General features: G+C 34.0%; 1 long non-coding RNA gene across 2 annotated transcripts in view; it reads left to right on the forward strand.

The window, feature by feature from the left end:
• Positions 1-3,352: 3,352 nt before the first annotated feature.
• The window catches only part of LOC131509113 (uncharacterized), a 116,068-nt gene continuing 106,214 nt past the window's right edge, over positions 3,353-13,206 (forward strand). For both annotated transcript variants that reach the window (XR_009260296.1, XR_009260295.1), the window contains exon 1: positions 3,353-3,645. This is a non-coding gene — a long non-coding RNA (uncharacterized LOC131509113). The remainder of the gene's footprint in view (positions 3,646-13,206) is intronic.

Raw genomic sequence — 13,206 nt, forward strand, 5'->3', positions numbered from 1 at the left:
GAGGAATAGAAATCATCTACCCGTCAGCTGTCACTTCAGATGTGAGGCAGCATAATGGGCTCCCAGGCAACTGCTGAAAATATCTCAGAAAGGGCTTTTCAGAAGTTTGTGGCCTGATGCATACACAATGCAGTGGTGTGGCTGTTAATATTATTTAGGAGTAAATTAGTAATTTTTCCATCACAGAACAGCACTGAAAAGCTAGAAAGCAACTACAACTTTCCTTGACGTTGGTGAACATTCATCATTGCCTTATATATTTTTAGCTTTTAAAACACTTCTATTAAAGACTTTATTTTTTACAGAAGCTTTAAGTTTACAACAAAATCAAGAGGATTTCCTCATTCTTAGATGTAGATTGTAAATTTTGTCAGGAATATCACATAAGTGGTTTTGTGTTCTTCCCAGTACAATTTATCAGGAGGTACATGATGTTGATTTGCCACAATGCTGTTAATTTTAACCTTGATCAGGTAGTGTCCACTAGGTGTACATAATGTAAAGTTAGTATTTTTCTATTTTGATTAAAATTTATTCATGGAAGATGTTTTAACATGATATAATGTTCTTCATAAAACTTTCCTCTACTATTAATATCTAGTGATTTTCTAGCTCCATCATTCCTTTCTCATTCAGTAGTATGCTTTCTAATATACATAGGAGTGTTTACTTGTTGTTTACTTTAATCTGTGTATCTTTATGGATTTATACTTCATTCACTAAATTATAGTCCATTAGTCTCATTATTTATGTTAATGTACAAATGTCCCAGATGTGGGAAGCCAAAGTCCCTTCAATTGTGTCCCATTTTCTTTTGACATATTCCCATCATTGTTTGAGTTATTTCCTATTTTCTAGCACAATAAGAGTTTTGAGGCTCATTCTGAAATTTTCATGTCCCTAACTTTGGAATCAGTTATATCCCCCAGGGTTCTGATTCATTTTACTTAAGAATAATACTTAGAAATCAAGGTCTGCACAATTTAGTGTGGTACTTTTGATTGGTTCTTTAAGTGTGCTCATAACTAATGCTTCTAGATCCTCTTTGTTAGGAAATACACACACAAACATACATACTAAAACATACATTTACACATATATAATACCTATCATCTATTTATTATCTATCGTTCTCTCTCTAGGTATGTGTTTCAATTGATACCTCCATTGCCAATCCAACACCATAGCATATAATCTATTCCTCCACATTTTCTTATTTGTAACTTAAATGTGGTTTTACCATCTTATACTCCAACTTGAATGTTTCAGAGTTCCAAATGTTCTACATCCCTGCCAATATTTGGTGCTATCTTTCTTTTTTGATTTTAGCCATTCCAGTAGTTAAATAGTGGTATTTTATGGGGTCTATTTGGCATTTACCAATGACTAATAACATTGATATCCTTGTTAGTTGTTTATATATCTTCCTTTATGAAATGTCTGTCCATGTTTTCTCCCTTATTTGTTCAGTTATTTCTTTTTTTGATTGTGCTGTACAAATCCATTATACATTCTATATTCTGTATAATGTTCTTTGTCAAATGTGTCATGGATTTTTCTTACAGCTGTTGGCTGAGCCTTCCAATTTCTTAGCACTGTATTTTGCTGAGTGGAGAATTTTTTTAAATTTTGATAAAGTCTAATTTATCATCTATTGTGTTAACCTTGCAGATTTTTGTTATTTGTGTTCTGTTCGAGAATTTTTTGCCTCCATCTGCCCCTACCTTATTTAAACAGATATTTTCCCTTTTTTCTTCAGTTTTTTTATGTTGATATTTATGATCCACATCAAATTATTTGGATAAGATATAAGATAGGGGTTGCTTTCCTTTTCCCCATATGGATGTCCAGTTGTTTCAGCACCATTTGTTGAAAAGATTTTCTTTTTCTCCATTGAATTGTTATGGATCTTTGTCTAAAATCAATTGACCATGTATGAGTACATTTCTGAATTCTATCCTTGTGTGAACACTATACTGTCTTGACTACTTTATTTTTATTCTTTAAATCAGGTTACTTAATTCCTTAAATTTTGTTTTTCAAGATTATTTGGCTTTCCATGTCTATAACATTTCTATAGGAATTTTAGAATCATCTTGTTAATATCTATTTTAAAAAGTGATCTTTCTGGATTACCTATTATATTTCATTTTCTAAGAAGAGCAACAACAAAAAGTGAAATAAAGACAAATTTTACTTGTATCTAAGTTTAGAAAAAAAATTTTTTTTCAATGAGTCCTGAGTCTTTTCAATGAAACTTCTTTAAGCTTTTCAAATTTATGTACTAATAGAGATATACATTCATTGGAAAATTTGAAGGTAACATAGAATTTCTAAATTCCATTAACAGCCATCTGTAACTTATAGTTCCTCGAAATAATTTCAAAGGTACAATACATTCTGCCATGATCACTTCAAAATTATATTGAAAATTTAGAGAAAAATGTTTGAAAACTCTTTACAAAATGGTTTTTGTGAAGTTTTTCAGTAAAATTAATATTGAGCTAGCATACAAAGAATTCACTCTTTAGAATTTTTAAAGAAGCTAGTCAAATAGGTAAAACAAGAAAGTAGCTAAGAAAATAGCTTCCTAATATAGATAACCTTGGAATCTCAGTATTCCTTCTTGGTTAATAGCTAATTCTCAAACCATATAAGCAAAACAAACAAACATAAATTAACACCAGTTCCTTATTGGTAATTACCAAAGTTTATAAAAGAACTACCTATGATATGTTTTACTTGACATGATCTTTTGCCAAAACCCTCTCTGTTCCCAATACTGCTTAGAAAAATGTCTTTTAAGTGAGGGCCTGAAAACTGAGATCAATACTTCAAAGAGATAGGGATGCTAACAGCACAACTTTATGGCATGGCAACTTTAAGTCCTAATCATCCCAACTAGATCTTGCCTTTTATTCTATCTTGTTACTGTACTGATAGTTCCAGGGTCATGCCATCACAGGAATGGGACAATGAGGACTTAAAAATCATGCAGTTTGTAATTCCAAATCCTGTCTTCAATGACTTCTCCATGATAAACTCTGTTGGAGCCACAGAGAAAATGAGAAAAATTAGAACAAGGTGGCAAATGTTTCATAAAATTAAATTTATTAATCTTTTTATCCCATGCCCTTGTTGCTTTTATATTAAAATATCTTCTACTTTATGAAATTATATGCTATCTACATATAACACACACTTATTTAGTAAAATGAAAAACTGGTTGTAGGTCACTAAATTTAGGAGAGGAAAGCTCTAGAACTTCTGATTTTAACGCAATCTTTCCCTTTATTCAATGAATTCTAGAATGTCCCTTATAATAACCATGACAATATTAGGTAGTTTACAATCTTAAAAATTTAGGGTTTATCTTAGATATTCTTATGCTATGAAGTAAGCTTATATAAGTATTGTGATAATTCTACCAGAGTTCACTTGACTGTCCAGAGTCCATCTAATCAATCATGTGTTTGATGAGCCAGATAGTCTCTAGGTAAGACACTCTATGGGTGTGTCATAAACTACAATTACTGAAACAGGTAATTCAGTTTTTAAAGAAATTAACCTGATATGTAAAAGCCTTAGCAAAATAGGACAGTAAGAAGTCATCTCCAATTGGTCTAAGAAACAACTCAGCCCAAGGTAAGTGTTCTAAGAAAAAGTGATTTTAAAACTAGAAAGAGAAACTAGAAAGTTGGAACCTGGGTAGTGATAAAGTAAGGCCAAAAATTTAGCAACGGAGAGGGAAGAGGGAAGGGGGAAGGATAGGGTCAGAAATTAAATTTCTTTTTCTCTTCTACGTAGCAACATTCTTCTTGGCAGGAAATTCTTTTATTATTAAAGTATTTTGAATCTTTGAAAGATGATTTCCTATTCTCCACTCACAGCATGGTTCACTTTGGAAAGGGATGTCAAAATAATGAGAGGACTATACATTTCTGCTTCAGAAAAGAAAGAAAACTTGGGAGAAGAGAATATGGGGAATAACATGAGAAATAGAGCAGGTATTGAGGTATGAATAAGTGAGAATGTGAGCAACATGATGGCATATAGGCATCCACTGAAAATCATAGCCATCATGGTCAAACAATTTTTAAAAACAAGTTCTATTTTAAGTAGTTTACATTGTGATGGTATTAAATAACTATCCTTTTTTTACCTCCAAATCTCCAGTTTGAGGAAATGAAGACAAACAAGATAATTTCAAATCTAAGTTGCCACAGAGTGGAAAAGGACTAAAATCTTTCTGTCCACTATCTGAAAAATTGACCTTTGGTTAACTCTAGCTTTGTTTCCTATAGTAACCAAAAAAAGGAGTATCTTTGTCAACCGTGCTTCTGGGGTTGGTTATGATAGAAATGACATATGTTTGTTAAATTATGTCTAAACATGAAGAAACTATAAATGTGGTGACAGTCCTTTCCTCTGGAACATGTTCATATAGCAACACCTTTATCTCTTAGTTGATCAGAGTAGCTGACTTCCTCCAACAGGTACTTTCAGTTCTTTTTGACTTTAAGTCTTAGGGTTTCTAGGAAATAGAAAAGCCTTTCTATGTATTGAACATGATTATACAAAGAATCGGTTAAATTGGGCACAAGACATGGTCTGGGACCCAAATTCATAGGCCTGCCAAACAAACTTAATGTGACAGATACTATGCTTATTTGTAGGCATCATTTTAGTTTTTATAATGCTAGTGGTATCGTTCCACCTTAACCCCATAGATTGCTAAATCTTAGCCAAGGAGTTTTCTCCAGTTTGATTCATTCATGCTACTTTTTCAGAGGACAGAGGCTCATAGGAATCTACAAATACTTATATAATTCCTGGACAACAGTAGAAATAAAAACACCTTTTTTCCCTAACCAATGCACTCTAATATATCAAAAGTGGGAATTTCACATATTGAAAGAGTTTTCTAAAAATCAACTTTTGAGGAAAGACTTCAGGCCATCCTGACATCATACACACCAGTAGACAAAATCTCTTCCTTTCCACAGGCATGTATTCTATAAAAGCCACTGCCACCAGGTTCCTGGGAGATTTGGCTGGGGATTCCTGCATTTACCTTGGGAGTGCCCCATTAAAAAAGTCTTCTGAGAAATAGCATATTTTTCAAAATACATTGTGAATCATTTCATCTTTTTGTTAGGCACAGTAAGAGTCTAATAATGCCTTTAATATCCCTCTTTTATTCAGATGATGTTATTAATACCATCACAACATTAACCAAGCAAATAAGTACTATGAACAGGTATTACTTCATTAGGTAATTCCCACGGTCCAAATTTCTTCTAGCCTCTTTTATAATTGATTTGTCCACTTCATTTTGTGAAGTGTTTTTGGAAACAAACAAGCCTTTCTTATTGTGTTAAAGAGTAGAGCTTTGAAGTTCAGAGTCTGACATGTTTTAACTACAACTTTTGTAGCTCTGTCAGCAAAATGAACTACTAATCTGAGCAGGCAGTTGTAAAGTTTCTAACAAATAAGCTATTAATTTATCATTAGTTAATTTTTAGTTCTTATTGAAATTAAAACTCTACTTTTAAATTTTTGCATGACAGACACTATATATTTATTTGTAGTAAATATATATTATGTATTTAAGTCTAACCAAGAATCATTCTTCTAGTAATTGCCGTTAATTCATTTGCCTATGCAAATTTAATTCTAGACAAAACATAAACTTCCAGTGTCTTACAATAAATTACTACAGCATAGAAGGGTTTAAGTTGGCCATTTTCCCCAAGTACATGACACATCAGTAAACACTATCAAATATGCAATATGAAAAGGAGTATCAAGTAATTCCACCTGGGTTTTTCAAATTTTGAAATTCTAAGAGCTGGAAGGGAGACAATAGCAATTTCACTTGTTTAAAAGCCTCTTTAGATCCTAGGGACAGAAACAGATCCTAGGAAGAATTGTCCTGTATTTGTTTCATCAAAGATTTGGTCCATTCTGCAAAATCTGTAATCTTGTCTATAATGCTGTACTAGACCCAAAAATTGTCCAAGTTTTGTGTGTGTGTAGTAGTAGTAGGCCACTTAATCTGCAAAATTGGATTATTCCCATATTGTAACACTCTGTGGCCTATAACTGACAACAGGTGCCCTACATATTTATCTCAGATAAGTAATATTGCAATTTGTCTATTGAGGTCTTATGCATTTGTGAATCAAATAATTTTAACAAAGCCAAAGTATTAGTTTTGCATTGTTTTTTTTAAGTTTTGGAGGTTACTAGAAAGCATCTACATTTTGAATAATTATAAATGGCTTTAGTAGAACAAACTTCTCTAAGTTATCCTGTAAATGACTAGAGACGATAGTGAGGGAGTCTTGAAACCCTCGAGTAATTCTTTATCATAAATATTGAGGTGCTTTTAAGTAAAATCAAACAAAAATCTCAATTGGTCCACTAGAGGGACAGAAAAAGTAGAACACAGATCAATCATAGGAAAAGACTTTGCAGATAACAGTACTGAAATCAGAATAGTTGCAGGGTTAGGAACTACAGGGGTTAATGAGTTTTCTAAGATCTTGTACAGATCTCTATAGTAGCTAACCAGTCTCTCTTAGCTTTATTTTTTATGGAAACATGGGAATATTACACAGTGAATACTCCCTTTTTAAATTATCTGTTCTTATTCTAGTTCTTTTTTACCTAATTTTATTCTTTCTAATTGAACATCTGACAATGGATTTTTATTTACCTCATGGCCATACCTTATCTTTTTGGAAAATTATTTGTATTAGCTTTATATTTTTAATTAAACCAGAATCATAGTTCCCTAGGACCCAAAGCTATGCATACAATTGTCTCAGCTCAGGGTGCTTTTTTAGAACAGTGTAAGACTGCCACTCTCTGGTATATCCCTTTTATTCCAGAAGGCAGAGAATAACCAATCCAAGTGCCTTTTTCCTAAGGTAGCTTCATAAACATTCCAACTGGAGTATAGAATATGAGCCTTTAATTTGCACAGCAAAGCTTTCCCCCAGTAGGTTTACAGGAGATTCAGAACAAAGAACGCCTGTTCCTCAATCAGAGCAACTATCTATAAGGGAATTGTGGAGGGCAAGAAACAAGTAAAGGATGATCCAAAACAGCTACAACCTGCTCTGTGGCCAAGTGGAAAGTGAGAAATTTCCAAGGAAACTGCAGAATAAGTGACACCAGTAGTTATCAGAAAAGGCAAGGATAGATTAGCCTGAGAAAAAGTTATTGACACGTGGTTCACTAGTTCCCACTGTCAAGATTCCCTCCATGTTTCTATCTACTTTAAGCCATTTGCCAAATATTTCCTAGCTGAGGGTTGTCCCTTAAACTCTTTTGATTCTCTTATTCTTATAATCCCTACATCCTTCAGAGTCTCTTTCTGCAATCCCCTTCCTAATTCCCTGGCTTTTTGCAAAAAGGACATAGATTTACTGTCTCTTTTCTTGCTTTCTTTCCTTCATAGGTTGGCCAGAGTAGGGATTATTCCCTTTAGTAGAGTTCTAACTGAGCAGCCAACAGAGCTATAAGGTTGTCCAGTGTCTATAATGTTGCACTAGATTATTCTCAAATAGTAGCTACTGCTAACATATGAGTAAGAGTCTGTTCTTGCCATCTAACCACCTTTTCTGTAAACTGGGTTTAGATAATGGGCATGAGAGCCAACACAAAGGTAGTTAGGCCAGGAGGCAATTTTTCTCTCCCTGGGATCTATGAGGATAGATTTTGAGAAAATTCCAACAAACCAATGAAAGATATCAGCGGAACCTTACCCATCTTCTGAGTATACTGCTGCAACTTCTCCCAACTCATCTTTACCAGAAAGATATCAAGTAAATGGCTGTTAGCAAACCCTCTCAGTGGATCTCTATTCCTCTTAGCTCATCCATATTTTGGGAGGAGGGGAGGAGCAGATAGTTGATTTCCCTTGGCCACCATACCCCTTGATGTGGTGACTGTCTGCACCCCAACATTTGCACTATCAAAGGATGAAATTACCAGTTTTCTAAAGTAAATACTCTAAGAAAAAGGATGGGGAGGAGTCTCTTCCTTTATTTTCAACAGGGATAATTAGGCTTCTTATTTATTTTATTTGCACTTACTATATACAGGGTTATTTTTTTGCAATAAAATAGAATTTTCCCATAACATTTAAATAGGAAATTTCACAAATTTCACTGAAATTATTTATTATTGAATTATGTCATATAATTTCTTTTCTCATCTTTACAATAGCAAAAACTACAGAGATGCTTGTGTATGTTAACAATTTTACTCCTCTGTGCATAGAGTCTATTCCTTGATAGACTTAAGGAAAATGGCCTCCATGGTTTATAATCATCATTGCCAATTATTAAATTCTTATTCTAAATAGCTGATAACCAATGGCACTGTTTGTAACAGATCTCTTTCCCCTGTGCTGCTCATTATTCTCATCATCACTGCATGGACTATAACATGTACTCAAGCTTTGTAAAACTTGTACTGTCCCTATCCACAGCCATCCAACTAATTAATTATCTTCAATCTCAACATTACTCATAGAAGCAACATATTTCACTGATCATAGTGGTTAACTCAGCCAATGATTCAATTGAAGCTGCTAAGGGAATATTTAATTTTTGAAAAGAGATCCTCCATGCAGCAAACTAGCAATATCAGAAGTACTTATATCCATATGATATTCTCTAGTGCTTTTTAACTTTGGAAAGCTTTCCTGGACTTCACAGCACATTAAGAAAAATGAGTGTGACATAAGGGAAAATTACCACACGTTTCAATGTTTTGTAAGATGTAATGATATATTTTATGGCAATGCAGAGATTACTATACTCACTAAAGGGAAGTTATAATACAGTCACATATTTTTTGATGGATTGAAATAAATTGCATTAGATAGCCAATAAAAATTCTGTGACTCTACTTTTCTTTTTCTTTTTTTTTTTTTGGTAAAAGAACAAATTGACTTAATTCTGATTTTTCTTTCAGACTTCTCTCTCATTCCAAAAAATTAAGTTTAGTATTTTTTAAAAAATAATATAAACTTGTTATAATGTGAATATATCTGGTCAACACAGACAATAGTCTAATCTTTTAGCCATTCATTAATTCATTCTGACTTGGTAATTACTTAGTGATATATAGAACACATGGCCTCTACTGAAACCACAGGGTGAAGGGTGTTGTCAGTGGTGCTAACTGGTAGTGAAAGTCCTGATTGCCCACCAGTCTTCTTCAGACACAATCCCAGGGAGTAGTAGATAGGGTAGAGCAAGAGGGCTAGTTGGAGGTGGAAGTCCAGACTCCTGACATGGTCTCCACTAACGCTGGGGGTGGGGTTTTAGAATGCATTGCGAGGTTGAAGCCCCACTCCCTTACTTTTATGTCTTTGACACCACTCTAGCAGAAAGATTGGGTCCCCACTTGTCCTTGCCAGAATGGATGGGGGTCAAGGCAATACCTTTTCTGTAGTATTTTGCCTGAGTAAAATGGTTATTATATACAAATTTTTGGTCTTGCTAGTTTCTATCTTTCCTGGTGCTTTGATTAGAGACTGCAGGTTCTGTTGTTGTTTGTTTTGTTTTGTCTGTGTCCATTGGAATTTCTAAGTTGCCCACTTCTTGAACTCTAATCATGGGATATATGAGAGAAAAAGTATGGAAGTATTGAATCACTATATTGTACACCTGAAACTAATATTACACTGCATGTTAACTAACTGAAATTTAAATAAAAACCAAAAAAAAAAAAGAAAGAAAGAAAGAAAGAAAGAAAGAAAGAAAGAAAGAAAGAAAGAAAGAAAGAAAGAAAGAAAGAAAGAAAGACAAACCAAGGCATTCACTACCATACTGGTCAAAAAAATTAAATTTTGGATTATTTTGAGAATACCTTCTTGGAAATGTTTAATTTCTCAACTAAGAAAAATATAGGCTATATTACATATAAATATATAATATTCAATATTTTATAATATTGAAGTATAAAACTTCAATTTCATTTATTTAGTTCCCAAGGTTAGTTACCATTTTTTGTAACAGCAAACCAGTCAGGAAACTTAATCTTTACCAGAGCAATTTTTTTTTCTCCTGGAAGGTGGCATGCTTACTTTCTTGAAATAATATTAAGTCATATCATTTCTCAATATTTAATGCTCATATGAATAACTTTATATGTTCTAAAGCCTGTAACTTATAACACATATAGTAGTGGGATATTGGGCCAACCATATATTGTGCTATAATTCAGGAAGTGAATATGAACAGAAATATCTGCCTTATGAGAGACCCTCCACCCAGCACCTTTACATGACTTCTCTAAGAAAACAAGGTATTATTAAGCTTCTTAATACACTTTTAGGTTTTTTTTTTAATTTTTTTAATGTTTATTTATTTTTGAGAGAGAGAGTCAGAGTGTGAGCAGTGGAGGGGCAAAGAGAGGGAGACACAGATCCGAAACAGGCTCCAGGCGCCGAGCCATCAGCACAGAGCCCAATGTGGGGCTTGAACTCACGAACCATGAGATCATGACCAGAGCCAAAGTTGGACACTCAACCGACTAAGCCACCCAGGTGCCTCTATAAACTTTTAAATGATAGTAAAAGTAGAATAGACAGTCACTACTCCTAGTGCAAATGAAATGACTTGGTGTAGAAATTGTTCAGTCTACTGAGTTTCAAGAACTGGCTTGAATATGTCACTGCATAGATGAGATGATGCCAGCTTGCTAGTTTCAGTTCAAACTTCTCAAATAGCTGCTTCATTTTAGCTGATGCCAAGTCATATGAAACGCCAATGTTTGGATTCTTTTAGATCTAGTAAATTCACCAGACTGTCCCTCCAATTACTAAGATTCCTCATCTGGAACATGTCTGGATAGTGTCCAAAAGAGAAATTAGCTCTTCTAATAAGTTTTAATAGTAACAACTGCTTTATTTTTAAATCATATTTGAGTTTTAAATATTTTTTCTCCAGCTAAAAATTAATAAATAAGTCTTGATTTAAAAGAATGGCCACACTGATGTCTGTCAAGCTCACCCAAATAGCCACTTATCACCTATGAAATTAACATGTCCCTCCAAATCTTGTTTGTGTCCCTGATAAAATGTATATAAAACCTGTCCCTAAATTTTGATCACTACTTCAGAAGTGTTTAGATCTGTGCTTATATGTATTTATATGTCTTGGTTGTTTCTAAGTCTCTACTTATTCTATATTTCTTGATCATGCATAGAAGAACCCTTTGGTGAGTTGGATGAAGCCCTATTGAAAGTGTCTGTGAAATCAGTCATGCCCTTTGAACTATTTATCATCCAACATATAGATTAATTTTTTTGGAAAGGTTTGATTAAATTTATTTCAGTGGAAGTTTATGGGAATCCTGAAATAGGATTTTATTTTTAGATCACAACATACTTAGCCTTATCATGCTTGCATTGGGTATTCATGACTAGGAGAAAATTGTCATTTTCTGTCATCTCTTCCTAAAAAACTGGAGACAAAAAAAGCATGCTGATGACATTGTTTTATTGTCAGATGTAGAAGTGGATTCAATAAAAAACTGTTCTAGCTAATTACTGTCAGAATAATTTTTAAACTCAAATGATCATTTTTTGCAACTATATTCTAACATTTAATTGGTATACATTTATGAATCCTAGAGTAAATAAAATTGTTGAAATACTTGGAGACAGATTTTGAAATGTGTTTTTTTTTTGGGGGGGGACTTATCATTACTTGAAATTTGGCCACCCTTGGGTACTATATTAACCATATTAATGAGTGCATTGGGTATTTGAAATGCTTTTGACATTTCAAGGCTAAAATGTTCATGTAATACTTATAGCCCTAAACTTTGAGGTTTTTACTGCTACATAGTTAGTCTAGTATTTGAGCAGCTTTAGCGTTACATTTTGAGGAAATACTGGCCTGCTCAAAGATAGAGCCTTGACTTAATCTTGTACCATATGTGAAATGGCTCTACACAGACATGTATCCTGACTAGGGCATCCTATTTTCATAAGATTTCAATACAAACTTCAATAAATCGACTGTTTGCCAAAGCAAATGCATGTGACCTGAATTGTCAGTTTAGATTATCTGTAATTAAGTTTCATGGAAAACTGCCTAAAGGAAAAGCAGTACATTTGTTCTAGGCATTTTAACTTTTATCCTTGAATCAAATTGTGCCTTCAACAACCTACAATCCTGAACTATGCAATCTGGATGGCATATTAAGTAATTTCCATTAAGATATATCATATGTAAGATCCAAGTGTCACCAGTTCCTACAAAGGATATCATACATTGACATAAATTTCTAATTTTGCTGGCTATCTTAGTAGGCTTAGCCAGCCCAGCAACAGGTTCTCCAGCCCCTGCCAGTATCACTTTCGCAGTCTATCCTTTATCAACAGGTAAATCTTAGAGTATAGAGAAGGTGTGCTACCTATGCTGTATCCCAATAGCTGTGCCACTGCCAGGAGCTCTCACTTACCAGGTATTATTCTGGCCATCACAATGCCATAGTTTCTCTGTTTGCTCCAGCAAACACAGTATTTCTGTTTGTGTCCTGTGCCATCAGGTCCTCTATCTTACCCCTTCTGTTCCACATTAGGTTGCCAAAGCTGATGGGTAGTCTATAATACAGTACTAGAGAAAATGAGCCTCCTTTTTATGTCTTACATCATGTTAGAGGAATATCAAGAAGTATTGTGTGAACCACAACATATTACATAAATAGCTATTTGCTTTATTTACAAACTCCTATATTTTTAAGACATACACCCATGTTGATGTGAACAGGAACATTATTTTCAGTGTTTTTTCCACTTCAGTCACCTTGACAATAGTGTTGGCTGACCACTTGCAGAGTCATGTCTCACTTCTGTAGTAGTTTCCTATACACTCAGTGGAAACACTATTCTTGCTTCTCCTCTGGACTCTATACTCATTGTGGCAAAGCTTCCCTACAGCATGATGTGCAAGGCAGGGAAGAACAGATGGCTCTCTCCTTAAGTACTTGTTATGAAACCTAGAATTACTAATGCTTGTTCCCATAATCAAATGAAGTCATTTATGAACATAGCTCATGTGTATGCTGCTAACTCATCTCCATATCATGCCCCCAAAACCAACTCAAGAATGAGACAGTGGCTATGCCTTTCATCCTCCCTGTTGGTCTTACTGGCTGGTGTTCCTGCACCAA

This window comes from Neofelis nebulosa, chromosome 4 (assembly GCF_028018385.1).
Source record: "Neofelis nebulosa isolate mNeoNeb1 chromosome 4, mNeoNeb1.pri, whole genome shotgun sequence".
Taxonomy (NCBI): domain Eukaryota; kingdom Metazoa; phylum Chordata; class Mammalia; order Carnivora; family Felidae; genus Neofelis; species Neofelis nebulosa.